Raw genomic sequence first — 16,187 nt, 5'->3', positions numbered from 1 at the left:
CAAAACCAAACATATTAACAAAATAAAATAAATAGAATAGATATGTACAAGTAAAATAAATAAATAGAGTAATAAATATGTACAAACATATATATATATATATATATATATATATATATACAGGTGCTGTGGGGAAGGGAAGGAGGTAAGGCAGGGGGGATGGAGAGGGGGACGAGGGGGAGAGGAAGGAAGGGGCTCAGTCTGGGAAGGCCTCCTAGAGGAGGTGAGCTCTCAGTAGGGCCTTGAAGGGAGGAAGAGAGCTAGCTTGGCGAATGGGCAGAGGGAGGGCATTCCAGGTCCGAGGGATGACGTGGGCAGGGGGTTGATGGCGGGACAGGCGAGAACGAGGCACGGTGAGGAGATTAGCGGCAGAGGAGCGGAGGGTGCGGGCTGGGCTGTAGAAGGAGAGAAGGGAGGTGAGGTAGGAGGGGGCGAGGTGATGGAGAGCCTTGAAGCTGAGGGTGAGGAGTTTCTGCCTGATGCCCAGATTGATTGGTAGCCACTGGAGATTTTTGAGGAGGGGAGTAACATGCCCAGAGCGTTTCTGGACAAAGACAATCTGGGCAGCAACATGAAGTATGGCTATCTCAATGAGATATCTCAGTGAGATCTCAATGAGAGGGATTTGAAACTCAGATTACAGCATATAATATATGTTTATTCTTTTACTCAGTTTAATCATTGTATAGACTTTCGAAAGTGCTTTTAATGTATGTAGTATTAATGTATTAATTTTAATACATTAAAAAGATTAATGTTTTTAATATATTTAATGTATTTTGTTTGATTATTTTGCATAAGTGCCTGCAGTTGTTTCTTTGAGAAAATAGGCCTTATAGTAATTCAGATAACTTATTTCTAGTTTTTGCTGAGGTGTTTTTGGATAGGTACTTGTCATTTTGTTTCCCCGTGCCTACCAGTTATCGGAGTCTGAATTTTGCCTGTCTCTGAAGTTCAATTGCAGTGGTAAAATTTCTGGTACAAACAAGTGTTTTCGATGGCTTTCATATTTGTATATCATGTCATTCTAAAAGTAATTTTTCTATCAATTGAAACTTGAAATTAATACATTTTTCAGAAAAGCGCATCCATGTCAAGTTTTTTTTAAATCTGTTAAAATATAAAGTGGAACTTTTTGTCCTGGAATTTTAAGCATAGTTTCATTACACACTTGTTAAGTCTGCAAAGGGTAGTTTTGCATGAATTAAATCCTCTGAAAAATTATTCTTGGAATTTGAATATTTCCTAACTTTACTTCTTCTGAAACTAAAATGACAATATTTTTGAAGTTACAGTGCTAGATCACTTAAATATTAACACTGAGTGCCATATACATTTCCCAAATTAAAATCCTTAGCCCAAATTATAACATTTGCCCGGGGAATTAACTTACATCAATCTTCCAGATAAAGCAATTAGTTATTACCCTTTCTTTATTATTAAAGAGGTAGAATTTATTTTTATTTTGGGGTGCTACTATCTTTATGTAATTGAAGGAGACTTATTGGAATAACTTGCCTTTGAAGTAAGTTTTGAATGATGGTATGGAAAAAGAATAGTGAATTGAAAGAGGGGCGTCCTCTATCCCTAATCTATTTTAATGTCTTCCCCCTGTAGACTATAAGCTGCTTGTGGGCAGGGAGCATGTCTACAAACTCTGTTGTATTGTACTTTCCCAAGCGCTTAATACAGTGGTCTGTATTCAGTAAGTGCTCATTAAATGCCTTTGATTGATAGATTTTTAGAGTGTGTATGTGGTGGAGGGTGGTGAAAAGAAAGGGAGAGGGAAAACACTTTCATGCACATGAGCTGCACACTCTAAGTTGGTGCCCCTGGTAGTTTATCAGTGTATTTGGCTAGGAATGTTAAGACTAATATGTGATCGATCATTTATATTTACTGATCTTGGGAGAATACAGTATAACAGAGCTGGTAGACATGTACCTTGCTCACAAGGAGGTTATCGTCTCAAGTTGAATTGTACTTCCCAAGCGCTTAGTACAGTGCTCTGCACACAGTAAGCGCTCAATAAATACGATTGAATGAGTGAATAAGGAGGAGATAGACGAGGACATAAGGAAATTATGGATAGGTTTGAATGTGCTGTGGGGCTGAGGGTAGGGTGAATAAAGGGTATAAATTCATTCATTCAATCGTATTTATTGAGCGCTTACTGTGTGCAGAGCACTGTACTAAGCGCTTGGGAAGTACAAGTTGGCAACATACAGATATGGTCCCTACTCAACAATGGGCTCACAGTCTAGAAGGGGGAGACAGACAAAAAAACAAAACGTGGACAGGTGTCAAGTCGTCAGAACAAATAGAATTAAAGTTAAATGCACATCAGTAAGAAAATAAATAGAAAGTAAATATGTACAAGTAAAATAAATAGAGTAATAAATCTGTACAAACATATATACAGGTGCTGTAGGAAGGGGAAGGAGGTAGGGTGGGGGGATGGGGAGGAGAAGAGGAAAAAGGAGGCTCAGTCTGGGAAGAGCTCTTGGAGGAGGTGAGCTCTCAGTAGGGCTTTGAAGGGAGGAAGAGAGCTAGCTTGGCGGACGTGAGAAGGGAGGGCATTCCAGGCCAGGGGGAGGATATGGGCCAGGGGTCGACAGCGGGACAGGCAAGAATGAGGCACAGTGAGGAGGTTAGCGGCAGAGAGGTGGAGGGTGTGGGCTGGGCTGTAGAAGGAGAGAAGGGAGGTGAGGTAGGAGGGGGCGAGGTGATCATCTCTCTAGATGAGGAATGAGGTGATGGAGAGCCTTGAAGCCGAGAGTGAGGAGTTTTTTCTTGATTTGTAGGTTGACAGGCAGCCACTGGAGATTTTTGAGGAGGGGAGTAACATGCCCAGAGCGTTTCTGCACAAAGATGATCTGAGCAGCAGCATGAAGTATAGACTGAAGTGGGGAAAGACAGGAGGATGGGAGATCAGAGAGGAGGCTGATGCAGTAATCCAGTCGGTATAAAATGAGAGATTGAACCAGCAAGGTAGTGGTTTGGATGGAGAGGAAAGGGCAGACCTTGGCAATGTTGTGGAGGTGAGACCGGCAGGTTTTGGTGACGGAGTGGATGTGAGGGGTGAGAGAGAGCGGAGTCGAGGATGACACTAAGGTTGCGGGCTTGTGAGATGGGAAGGACGGTAGTTCCGTCTACAGTGATGGGAAAGGCAGGGAGAGGACAGGGTCTGGGAGGGAAGATAAGGAGTTCAGTCTTGGACATATTGAGTTTTAGATAGTGGGCAGACATCGAGATGGAGATGTCCTGAAGGCAGGAGGAGACACGAGCCTGAAGGGAGGGAGAGAGAGCACAGGCAGAGATGTAGATTTGGATGTCATCAGCCTAGAGATGATAGTTGAAGCTGTGGGAGTGAATGAGTTCACCAAGGGAGTGAGTATAGATAGAGAACAGAAGGGGACCAAGAACTGATCCTTGAGGAACCCCTACAGTAAGGGGATGAGAGGGGGAGGAGGAGCCCACAAAGGAGACTGAGAATGAACGGCCGGAGAGATGAGGAGAACCAGGAGAGGATGGAGTCTGTGAAGCCAAGTTTGGATAGTGTGTTGAGGAGAAGCGAGTGGTCCACAATGTTGAAGGCAGCTGAGAGGTCGAGGAGGATTAGGATAGAGTAGGAGCCATTGGATTTGGCAAGAAGGAGGTCATTGGTGACCTTTGAGAGGGCATTTTTGGTGGAGTGTAGAGGGTGGAAGCCAGATTGGAGCCAAGGAGAGAGTTGGCGTTGAGGAATTCGAGGCAGCGGGTATAGACGAATCGTTCTAGGAGTTTGGAAAGGAATGGTAGGAGGGAGATAAGGTGATAACTAGAAGGGGAGGTGGGGTCAAGAGAGGGTTTTTTTAGGATGGGGGAGACGCGGGCATGTTTGAAGGCAGAGGGGCAGGAACCAGTAGAGAGTGAGTGGTTGAAGATGGAAGTTAAGAAGGGGAGGAGGGAAGGGGCAAGAGATTTTATAAGATGAGAGGGAATGGGGTCTGAAGCACAGGTGGTTGGAGTAGCACTTGAGAGGAGGGAGGAGATCTCATCTGAAGATACTGCTGGGAAGGATGGGAGAGCAGCGGAGAGGGTTGAGAGCTGGGGGGAACTGATGGCTTAGTTGGGGAAGGCCTCTTGAAGGAGTTGGGATTTTAATAAGGTTTGGAGGAAAGGGTACTGATAGTCTGTCAGATGTGAAGAGGGAGAGAGTTCCAGAGGCAGGTCATGGGCAAGGGGTCAGTGTCAAGTTAGATGAGATCAAGGTACATTAGCATTAGAGGAGTGAAGAGTAGGAAATCAGGGAGGTAAGGATAGGAGAGGGCAAGGGGTTAGAGTTATTTAAAGCCAATTGTAAGAAGTTTCTGTTTGATGTGGAGGTGAATGAGCAACCACTGGAGGTTCTTGAGGAGTTGTAGAACATGGACTGATCTGGACAGCAGAGTGAAGTATGGACTGGAGGGGGGAGAGACAGGAGGCAGGGAGGTCAGCAAGAAGTAGATGCAGTAATCGAGGCAGGATGACCAAAATCCCTTTATATCAGCAGCCTGTAAAGACTGTCCCTGTGATTGTGCATTTGCTAATGGCAATGCCCACCTCTGCCTTCTCGTTATGTCATAACTTCATTTTGTAATATATTCTTTCTCAAATTTAAGAATTAAATTTACAAATTAAAAACTCTTTAACGTTTTTCTTTGCCACTAATAATTTTTCTTCAGGCTCGCTTTTCTAAATTTTTAGATTAGCAGTATATCTCCTTGATTCAATGAAACGTTCTTTTGTGATTATGTTGAGCAGGACTGCTTTTTCTTCTTTTAAAATAATCCAGATATAAATATGGGTCAATAGCATTTTCATTTGTTAGTCTCTCATAGAAACCATTCTTCAGAGAGTAGTCTCTGAACTACAGGGTTTTTTAAAAAAGCTGTCACAGTATTTTGCTCTAAGGTGTAGTAGTTCAAAGGAACTTGACTTTTTATAAAAAGAATAACAATTTCATGTGTGGAACAGCTCCCTTTTTTCTTTAATTTGTTTTTGCTTGTTGCTTATTACATATGCAAGTTGTGGTATCTTGTTTTGGTGTTAATTTAAAATGAGATAATTTTATACTTAATCATTGTTTTAGTGAATGAAGGCTTTAATGACTTGCCAAATGTTGGTGTAATGAGGAGTGATTAAAATATATAATTTGATATGCTTTAAACTACACTTCAAAATTTAACATGGTCTTTATTTTTTAATTAATCATTTATCTTTCTGATCTGTTTTTTGTATTTGATGTTCACCTTGTCAAAATTCTTCCAAAATTGAGGCATGTCCAAGTTATAAGATCTTACCTTAGACATTTTGAGCAAGTTGCTATAGTTTTCAGTATACATTTTATACACACTGGGTAGAACCAGGTCAGAGAATAATTGTGCTAGTCTTTAAAAAGACAGGTGTCTGAGCACATGCATAGGGTAGGTTCTGCCCAGCCTACAATATGTGTATAACCTGTAGATATGTCATGTTCTGTTTGCTCTCATACTCTAGAATCCATCAGCCTTTTCTTTAACATTATTTCCAGTTGTTGTGAGTAAATCAATTTTTTCCTCATCTCACTGCCTTTCCACCACCACCCAAATTGCTCTGTCTTTTTCTGTTTCCCCTCCCCACACTTCAGGGTGTTTTTTTTTTTTTTCCCCCTCAAATCGATGACACACATAGCACTCTGCTTAAGCGGCTTGTGCCACCACCAACCTCATACCAGAAATGGGAAGGGAAAGTAGTTTGCTACAGTGTGGTATGTGGGAGGCGGGTATTTTTTTATGGTGTTTATTGCTTTCTAGGTGCCAGGCACTATTCAAAGTGCTGGGGTAGATACAAGCTAATCAGGTTGGACACAGCCCATGTCCCACATGGGACTCACAGTCTTAATTTCCATTTTACAGAGAAGCAGCATGGCCTAGTGGAAAGAGCATGGGCTTAGGAGTTAGAGGACCTGGCTTCTAATCACGTCACTTCCCTATGCCTCAATTACCTCATCTGTAAAATGGGGATTAATACTGTGAGCCTTATGTGGGACAGGAACTGTGTCTAGCCTGATTACCTTGTATCTACCCCAGCACTTAATACAGTGTCTGGCACAAAGTAAACCCTTAAAAAATTATAATTATCATTATTGTTGTTATTATTATTTTACAGATGAGATAACTGGGGCCCAGAGAAATGAAGTGACTTGCTCTAGATCAAGGAGCAGAAAGTGGCAGAACTGGAATTAGAACGCAGGTCCTTCTGACTCCCAAGCCCATGCTCTATCCATTAGGGCTGCCCTACTTCTCTAGGGAAAAACATTCCTGGGGTCCTGGCTGGGACCCGCTTTGTGATCAGAAAACTGGGTCCCTGATTTCACCATGCCACAGATGGCATTACTTGGGTTTCTCTGCCTACTTCCCTCTCCTCTCTCTGGCCAGTGTCTTCCAACAGCTGCCCTGCTGAGCCATACATCTCTAGCAGGCCCAATTTCCCTCTCCTTTGACCTCAGGGCCTTGCTTGGCCTGCTGTGGCTGTTCCTAGCCTCAAGGTCTCACAGGAGCCCCAGGCCTTGGCACATACGGTGCTGGCATCCACACGCCCTCCCCCCCCGGCCCCACCTCCGTTTAGACTCTCTGCCAGCCAACCCTGATCTCCAGGTTGATGGGGCAGGATCCTCTGCTCCATTGCCAGGAATCAAGGGATGGGGGTTGCACACGGAGTAGACCGGAAGAAGATGGGGCCCAGCAAGTCAGTGGTTCGAGAAGCTCACAAACCTAGCTGTTGGTCGCTATCAGAGGAGAACTTCCACGGTTTGGTAATGTGGGCAGCCAGAGGGGCATGGGGGGATGTCTGCACCACTGGGCCAGGAACCGGAGCTTCTGGGAGATCCAGGAGCAGCCAGAGTGAGGTCCTAGAACAGGTAGCGAGGGAAACTGAGGCTGCAGAGACCGAAGAGCCCAGGTGCCCAGCGAGGAGGAGGTCAGAACTGGCCGGAGAGCAGGGAGAGGGATGTAAAAACCGAACTGGCTGCCACTTGGGTCAAGGAGGTGGAGCCAAGTCTGGGGCTCTGGCCATTCATTCATTCATACAGTTGTATTTATTGAGCGCTTTCTGTGTGCAAAGCAACTGTACTAAGTACTTGGGATAGTACACTACAACAATAAACAGACACATTCCCTGCCCATAACGAACTTACAGTCTAAAGGAGCTTACAGAGCGACCCTGCTAACATTAAATTGCACATAATAGGGGAAAATGGGAGAAGAGCAGGCAATGGGGAGAGGAGTCAGGGAGGGATTCACAGTGTGAATTTTACTTACCTATCAGCCTCAGCCAGCCATTAGGTTTAGGTTCATTCAGGAATGGTATCTAATTCAGAAAGCATGCGCCTGGGAATCAGGATCAGGATTCTCGTCCCGGTTCCACCACTTACCTGCTGGGTGAACTTGGCCAAGTCAGGTAACTTCTCTGCACCTCGGTTTCCTCAGCTGTAAAATGGGATTTAAGTACCAGTTCTTCCTCGGGTACAGATTAAGTACTCGTTCACAGTCTTCCTTAGCAAACCCCATGCAGGACACTATTTCCTCTTCCCACCTTCCCCTCTGCATTACCTATGCACTTAGCGGTGTACCCATGAAGCACTTTGATATTCACCCCAGCCCCAGAGATGTACATAACCTTATAACTCTATTTTCCCATCTGTAATGTATTTTAATATCTGTCTCCCCTGTTGTAGTTTCCTAGGGAGATGTACAGAAAATACAATTACCACTTACTGTTTCATCGCAAGACATGATCCTGTTTTACCCTGTGATTTTGAGTCTGAGAGCATATCATCATGGGGATATATAAAAGGATAAAATCTTAGAGAAGCTGCATGGCTTAGTGGAAAGAGCACAGGCTTGGGAGTCAGAGGATGTGGGTTCTGATCCCAGCTCTGCCACGTCTGATGTGTGACCTTGGGCAAGCCACTTAACTTCTCTATGCCTCAGAGTTACCTCATCTGTAAAATGGGGATTAAGACTGAGCCCCATGTGGGACAGTCTGATTACGTTGTATCTACTCCAGCACTTAGAACAGTGCTTGGCACATAATAAGCACTTAACAAATACCATCGTTATTATTATTGTTATTATTGTTATTAATCCCCTATTATTTAACCAACAGAGATACAACTGCTGAAGTAAGCTTTAAATTTTATGAAAGTTCATGACTTTTCAGGGTTCTTGATGGGTCTCTCCATCATACAAGACAGCCTAGATGGATCTTCAATTAGAACTTTCACCACTGCTAACATAGCTACAGCAGACATTCCCAACTTCCAGTTTTGGAACTAGAACCCAGGGCTTCTGATTCCCAGAATTGTGTTATTTACCTGGACCAAGAGCTGTGATAAAATTTAGAATATATAATCCAGAGAAAAAGTCTTTAATAAAGTTAAGGATCTTCAGCAAAGAACATTCTCTCACACCTAAAATACATGGGTCTTTCTTCTAGTATTTAATAAAGATTATTACATATTAATTTTTAAAGCTTGAATTCTGGCTTAAAACATTATAAAGCATTGGTAGTAAATCACTGCACTGTGTTTGCCCTTTCCCTCCAAAGCCCTATCCTTTGCATTTTCCTTACCCCAACAGCATGCCAGAATGCTCCTCTTTGAGGACTCCATTTTGGGCCAAGGTTTTTGTCGTTCCTCTCACTCTTTCTGGGGGCCTTTTCCATTCAGGATATTGACTCTGGCTGACATTAAAGCAGTAGCTTGAGGATCTGAGGGACTGAAGTCAATATGGAAGGTTAGGAGAAGAAGCATGGTCTAGTGGAAAGAGCACAAACCTAGAAGTCAGAGGACCTGGGTTTTAATTCCAGCTCCGTCTTGCACCTACTGTGTGATCTTGGTGAGTGACTTAAATTCTCTCTGCTTTAATTCCCCATCTGCAAAATGGAGATTCAGTTCTTGTTCTTTCTCCTACTTACACTGTGAGCCTCATGTGGGATCTGATTATAGTGTATCTACTCCTTCCTGCATTTAGTACAGTGCTTGGAACGTAGTAAACACTTAACAAGTACCCCAGTTATTACTATTATGGAGGCAGGTGAAGGAATGTGGTTGGGCAACCATTGAAGGTTTTTGAGGAGTGGGGAAATGGAGACAATTTTTTTTTTAATGATCTAGGCAGCCCAGTGAAGTATGGATTAGAAGAGAGACAGATAGGAGGCAGGGAGGTCAGAGAAGAGGATGTCGGAATACTCAAGGCAGGATATGATAAAGGGTTCAGCGGGGTAGCAGAATGGAAATTCATAAATTCATATGCAGGGTTGTGGAATTTCTGGAAAGTTAACAGTTGGCTGGAGAATGGGGGACTTTTTTTGGGTTGGGGGGGGACCTCAGAGGAGTTGATAGGGTCCTAGGGAAAGACCTGACCAAAGGGAACTGGGTTTCCCCTCCTTACCCCAAGCTCCCCTATACTAGTTTTCTTTGGCCTCTATGGGCAGGGAATGTGTCTGTTTATTGTTATATTGTACTCTCTCAAGAGCGTAGTGCAGTGCTCTGCACACAGTAAGCACTCAATAAATACTACTGATTCTTATGGCTGCCATTGGCTTTGCTGCCATGGCTTATCTTTGCCAGCATTTGCTGAAGCCTTTTGGTTAGATTTTGCAAAGTTTATTTTTTTCTTTAATCAATCAATCAATCAATCGTATTTATTGAGCGCTTACTATGTGCAGAGCACTGTACTAAGCGCTTGGGAAGTACAAATTGGCATCACATAGAGACAGTCCCTACCCAACAGTGGGCTCACAGTCTAAAAGGGGGAGACAGAGAACTGAACCAAACATACCAACAAAATAAAATAAGTAGGATAGAAATGTACAAGTAAAATAAATAAATGAATAAATAAATAGAGTAATAAATATGTACAACCATATATACATATATACAGGTGCTGTGGGGAAGGGAAGGAGGTAAGACGGGGGGATGGAGAGGGGGACGAGGGGGAGAGGAAAGAAGGGGCTCAGTCTGGGAAGGCCTCCTGGAGGAGGTGAGCTCTCAGCAGGGCCTTGAAGGGAGGAAGAGAGCTAGCTTGGTGGATGGGCAGAGGGAGGGCATTCCAGGCCCGGGGGATGACGTGGGCCGGGGGTCGATGGCGGGACAGGCGAGAGCGAGGTACAGTGAGCATAAAACATTATAGCTTATTAGTTGAAAATTATATAGTGCCACAGCAATTAAATATTTTCTATTCAATTTTGACTTTTAAGTTAAATAAATTATGCTAGTATGAAGTTCAACATTATTCAGGAGACTTATCTGACAGAAATATCATTAACGTCCTGTGGTAACAGACCAGCATTGTCCCTTTCCCATCATGAATCAAGATTTCACTTTTGATCAGCACTGAGTATATTTATAAAATACTACTAGGAATGTTAACTGATCACCACTGACTGTGTTTGCATAGCCAGTTATGCTGTGCTAATTGAGGGCAAGTCAGTTTTTTGAGCCTGGAAAATTACATATTTTTTTCTTATGAGTTTTTATTTCACTTATTTTAAGTTGCCATATGAAATACAGTGGGTGTATTTAGTTTTGATGCAGATGATCATGTCCTCCTAGTGCTTTTCTACTCAACATTTTAAATGCCTTGTTTACTTTTTCATAATAGTTCCGTATAAGGTATTTCAGTAATCTTTCATAAAGAGGTGGTGCATAAATGTCGTTTCAGTCTCTGTCTCATTGCAGAAGATGTAGTAATTCAATTGTCTAAAACACTGATATTTTTACACTGTATAGCCAGACACTGGAAATTTTAAATCTTTGTAGTTCTTAATTAATCTTTGATATGATTTGAGCCTACCAGAAAGAGCTCTACATAATGATGTGGATCATTTTCTCTCTTTGATTTCATTATTTCTTAGGATTGTTCGTTTTAGGCTAAATTACTCAGGTAACTAATTAAAACGTAGATATCTTATTAAGATCTGGCGTAGAAAGAACGATGCAAATTAATGATGCTGAGCCTTTTCTGTTTCAGTGCCGGTACAAACATAGCCCACTTTGGTTTCCTAATTTAGTAACAGAAATAAAGCTATGCACGACAGGGCAGGTTTGGTATGCCAGGCACCCATCCAGAGAGTGTGGTGTTTTTTAAGTAAATGGACCCATGGGGATTTGAGGAAAACATAGATTAAGTTACATGAGCTTTGCACTTTGCAAATCCATAGCTATTTAAAGAAACTCCACTGATCTACCTCCACCCAAATAAAGCTAGCCCTGAAAATTTTTCTTCAAAATATGTGGTGAATTATTTCCTTGGAAAAATTAACATTAATGATATGAAAGCAGTGTCCATTTTTATTGAAACCTCTCAAAATTACAGTTCTTATTGGGATCTTAAATGATTTTATATTAGCATGCTTTTAGAAAACAGATCTCTGAGTGAAGTACCTTTTAGCATTGACAATGATAATTTTTTTAAGGGTAGTTTTAAGTGCTTACTATATGCCAGATACTGTACTAAGCTCTGGTATAGATACAAGCTAATCAGGTTGAACACAGTCCATAACCCACAAGGGGCTCACAGTTTTAATCCCCATTTTACAGATGAGGTAACTGAGGCATGGAGAATTTGAGTGACTTGCACAAGGTCACACAGCAGACCAGTGGCAGAGCCGGGTTTAAAATCCAGTTCCTTCTGACTCCCTTGACTGTACTATTTCCACTAGGCCATGCTGCTTCTAATTTTTCTAACATTTTTCTAGTAATTTCTCAGCAGTAGTTTCATTACTCTTATGTAATAGAGCCATGCAGTGGAGTACCCAATAGTTCAGTGTGTCAAATGTAGAATTTCAAATTCCCATGCTTCAGCTCTGATAACTGATAGAGCAATTTATGGTTCCTTCTATGGCCCACTCTGGCTATGTGATTACTGAAGAGCATTCTGGGCTTCAGCTCTGAGCAAAGGCCGACAACTGACTTTGGTTTCATCATCTCTGGACTATTTATGGAAGTCCACCAAGGCCCTGGGAGTAGAAATGCAGTGAAATCTGGATTCTTCATCCAGAGCTACCCCGAAAGTCCTAAAGTTCCACGATCCAAGGATACCTTTTGTCTGACTCTTCCTGTATTATTCCTTTCCTTCTCTTCCTTGTTTGCTCTTTTCATCTAACCCCCATTTCCCTTTTTCTGCTATTCTTGTCTTATGCTGTCTAGTCGTCTCCAACCCATAGCAACACCATGGACACATCTCTCCCAGAACACCCTGACTCCATCTGCAATCGTTCTGGTAGTGTATCCGTAGAGTTTTCTTGGTAAAAATACGGAAGTGCTTTACCATTGCCTCCTTCTGCGCAGTAAACTCAAGTCTCCTCCCTTGACTCTCTCTCATGCCTCTGCTGCCCATCACAGGGGAGTTTTGACTTGTAGATGATTGCCTTCTACTAGCTAGCCACTGCCCAAGCAAGGAATGGAATGGGTATTTCTCTGCTTGACTCTCCCTCCTGAAGTTGAAACTGGTAGAGTACTGGGTACCGTACTGTCCCTTTAACCTGCTTCACAAATAACTGTGGTCCATATCTGGAAAATAAATACCACACTACTACTAGGACTGCAATATCCTGTTTCCTGGCTGAAACAGAATTGTGGACAGACTATCCAATTTTTAGGGGTTGACTTACATTCATTTATACATTATCCTAATGTCTGAACCTCTACTGGGAAGACTATTGAATCATATTCAAGTAAGAAAATACCAATTTAGCCTCAAGTAAATTCACTGATGGTTAAATGAATAATGCCCACAGGTAAACAATATAAGTAATATTAGTAATGGAAAATAGTTTTACATGTGCCCTCTCCCATATGCTGGGTAGAGAGAAAGCAAGATAGGAGCTAGTAGTGGAAAGAGAAAGGGCCATCTTTCCCATAGCAGAAGGGAGCAATGATTTTCTTTTTAGTGATATTTGTGAAGTGTTTTCATGTGCCAAGAACTGTACTAAGCACTGGGGTAGAACTGAGAAGCAGCATGGTGTGTTGGATAAAGCACTGTCCTGAGAGTCAGAAGGTCATGGGTTCTAATCCTGCCTCTTCCACTTGCCTGCTGTGTGACCTTGGGCAAGTCATTTACTTCATGCCTCGTGCTGCTGCCTGGATTGTCTTTGTCCAGAAACGCTCTGGGCATGTTACTCCCCTCCTCAAAAATCTCCAGTGGCTACCAATTAATCTGCGCATCAGGCAGAAACTCCTCACCCTTGGCTTCAAGGCTCTCCATCACCTCACCCCTTCCTACCTCACCTCCCTTCTCTCCTTCTACAGCCCAGCCTACACCCTCCGCTCCTCACCGTGCCTCATTCTAGCCTGTCCCGCCGTCGACCCCCGGCCCATGTCATCCCCCAGGCCTGGAATGCCCTCCCTCTGCCCATTCGCCAAGCTAGCTCTCTTCCTCCCTTCAATTCCCTACTGAGAGCTCACCTCCTCCAGGAGGCCTTCCCAGACTGAGCCCCCTCCTTCCTCTCCCCCTCATCCCCCTCTCCATCCCCCGTCTTACCTCCTTCCCTTCCCCACAGCACCTGTATATATGTATATATGTTTGTACATATTTATTACTTTATTCATTTATTTGTTTTACTTGTACATATCTATTCTATTTATTTCATTTTGTTAATATGTTTGGTTTTGTTCTCTGTCTCCCCCTTCTAGACTGTGAGCCCACTGTTGGGTAGGGACTCTATATGTTGCCAACTTGTACTTCCCAAGTGCTTAGTACATTGCTCTGCACACAGTAAGTGCTCAATAAATGCCATTGATTGATTGATTTAACTTCTCTGTTCTTGTTACCTCATCTGTAACATGGGGATTGAGACTGTGAGCCCCAAGTGGGACAGAATTAGGTTGTGTCCAATCCGTTATGCTTGTATCCACCCTAGCACTTAGTACAATGCGTGGCACACAATAAGCACTTAATACCATTGTTATTATGTTTATTAGATACAGGCTAATCAAGTTGGACATACGTGGAGCTCACTGTGTTAATCCCTGTTTTACAGATGAGGTAATTGAGGCACAGAGAAGTTAAATGATTTGCCCAAGGTCCCACAGCAGGCAAGTGGTAGATCTGGGATTAGATCCCAGGTCATCTGATTCCCAGGCCTGTGCTTTTTACATCAGGCCACACTACTTCTGTTGACTGTAGTGACTACATGTCCATAGAAGAAGATATCCTTTTCTACTTTTGTGATGCTCACCTGTAATCCCAAAGCATCTGGGTCTTAAATTCATAGAAAATATGTGTAATGGTAAGCAGCAAAACTCTAGAAACACCTTATATACATATATTATAAATATATAAATATATAGACTATATATATGTAATGTTTTTAAAGTGGTTTTTTATTATTTTTGGTGACATGGGATTAAAATGCCAGAACACTGATGTTTTTATCATCTAAAATATTCTTTACTTTTTAAAAAGCTACAGCACTTGTTTACTCTTACTGCTTTCTGTGAAAATTGTAACTCAACTTGTTGAGATTAGTTGTTCTTAAGTTACCAGAATATTTCTCTCTCTCTCTGTCTCCCTCCTCACGCCCCCCAAAATAAATACAGATTGAATTATAAAATACTTGTGGATTAGAACTCCATAAGGGATAATAAAAATAAGATTTATTCTATCCTGTAGTGAGCTGCAGACAAAAGTGATTGTGCTTCTTACGATGTAACAGAGTTCTTAGTATGATGATAGTATTTAGGAAATGAAGCCTAAGTGAGTTCAAGATAATACTGGTTAAATGGACATTAAAATCTAGGCAACAGGAGACTCAGCCCATACATTTTGTTGGCTGTTAAATTACTGTTGCCTGGAAATTGCTTCGTGTTCCACCATGCCAGCAAAGTCTTGGTTTTAGAACCACTGACCAAACGAATTTCTTACTGTCTAATTATGGGACTCCAACCTGGGTTTCCAGTAAAAGTTGCTATTACTCTGAATACTTTTCTTGTAGTGGGTACAAGTCAGGTTCCTGCATCTAATTCCAGCCCTACTACTCATAGGCAGCATTCATTGAATCACTTAAATATCTGTTCTTTCATTTTACCCTCGTATAAAAGCAGTAAGGCCTTATACAAAATAAAGTAAGCAATCCCTTACAAGTCTGTTTTAAAATTATGATTATTCCTTTGCAATGAAATATTTGTAATGTCCTACAGTTCCTATGTAGAACCGCATAGAAATGTTTGAGAACTCCAATAAGAAATTTCAAGTATGCTAGGGAGAGTTTCTCTCACCATTTTAACTTATTAATCTTCCTTCCTACAGTGTGCAGAAAACTTATCTGAAAGAAAAGCAGCTGTGTAATTCTAGCAAAAGCTGTCCCTGTTTATTTTCTTTTGGGTAGTTGATGAACTCAGATCAGCAATTTATTTGACTATTAAATAAGATTAATGATGGTAGTGGTCACTGCTTACTGATCAACTATAATGTTTAGATTTTTTAACTAATAAATCATTGGGTTAGGGAGTAGATGGCTTAAAGAGATTGTCTTGCATGGCATTTTTTGATACAAATTCCTCCATTATTTTTGTTTACAAACTAAATACTTTACACCTTTGCCATTCATTGTTGTTTTAATGCACTACTGTAAAATTGTAGAACCAAAAAGAAGCAAATTATTCTGTTACAATAATCCATCAGTCTGTTGTATATATTGACTATGTACTGTGTGGAGCACTGTATTAAATACGAGGGCGACTACGGAAGAATTAGTAGACATTATCCCTGCTCACAAGGAGCTTACAATTTAAGTAGATATGAAGATAAATTATAGTTAGGCGGGATAGGTAATAAATATATATTTGTATGTATTTCAGGGGGTTGTGAGTACTTAAATGCTTTAAGTGTCAGAGAAGTGCTGAAATGGCAGTTGGGGAAATACTTCTGCCAACTTGTGGATCATGTTATACCCAAAATGGATTTTGTGTTGAGAAGAACATTACCTCATTCTTCCAATGCAGTGTGTCCAAAACAGAACCCCTCATCTTTCCACCCAGACTATGTTCTTCAGATTTTTCATCACTGTAGACTACACGAATATAAATCAATCAATTGTATTTATTGAGCACTTATTATGTGCAGAGTACTATACTAAGAGCTTGGGAAACTGCAATATAACAGAATTAGGAACACATTCCC

The 16,187-nt window shown here is 41.8% G+C and overlaps 1 protein-coding gene across 3 annotated transcripts in view; it reads left to right on the top strand.

The window, feature by feature from the left end:
* LRRC28 (leucine rich repeat containing 28) overlaps positions 1-16,187 on the top strand; it is a 113,125-nt gene that overhangs the window by 21,371 nt on the left and 75,567 nt on the right. The gene's annotated exons all lie outside the window — the stretch shown is intronic.

Source organism: Tachyglossus aculeatus, chromosome 5 (assembly GCF_015852505.1).
Source record: "Tachyglossus aculeatus isolate mTacAcu1 chromosome 5, mTacAcu1.pri, whole genome shotgun sequence".
Taxonomy (NCBI): Eukaryota; Metazoa; Chordata; class Mammalia; order Monotremata; family Tachyglossidae; genus Tachyglossus; species Tachyglossus aculeatus.
Note: the sequence above shows the minus strand (reverse complement) of the source record. Positions and strands in the feature narration are given on the sequence as shown.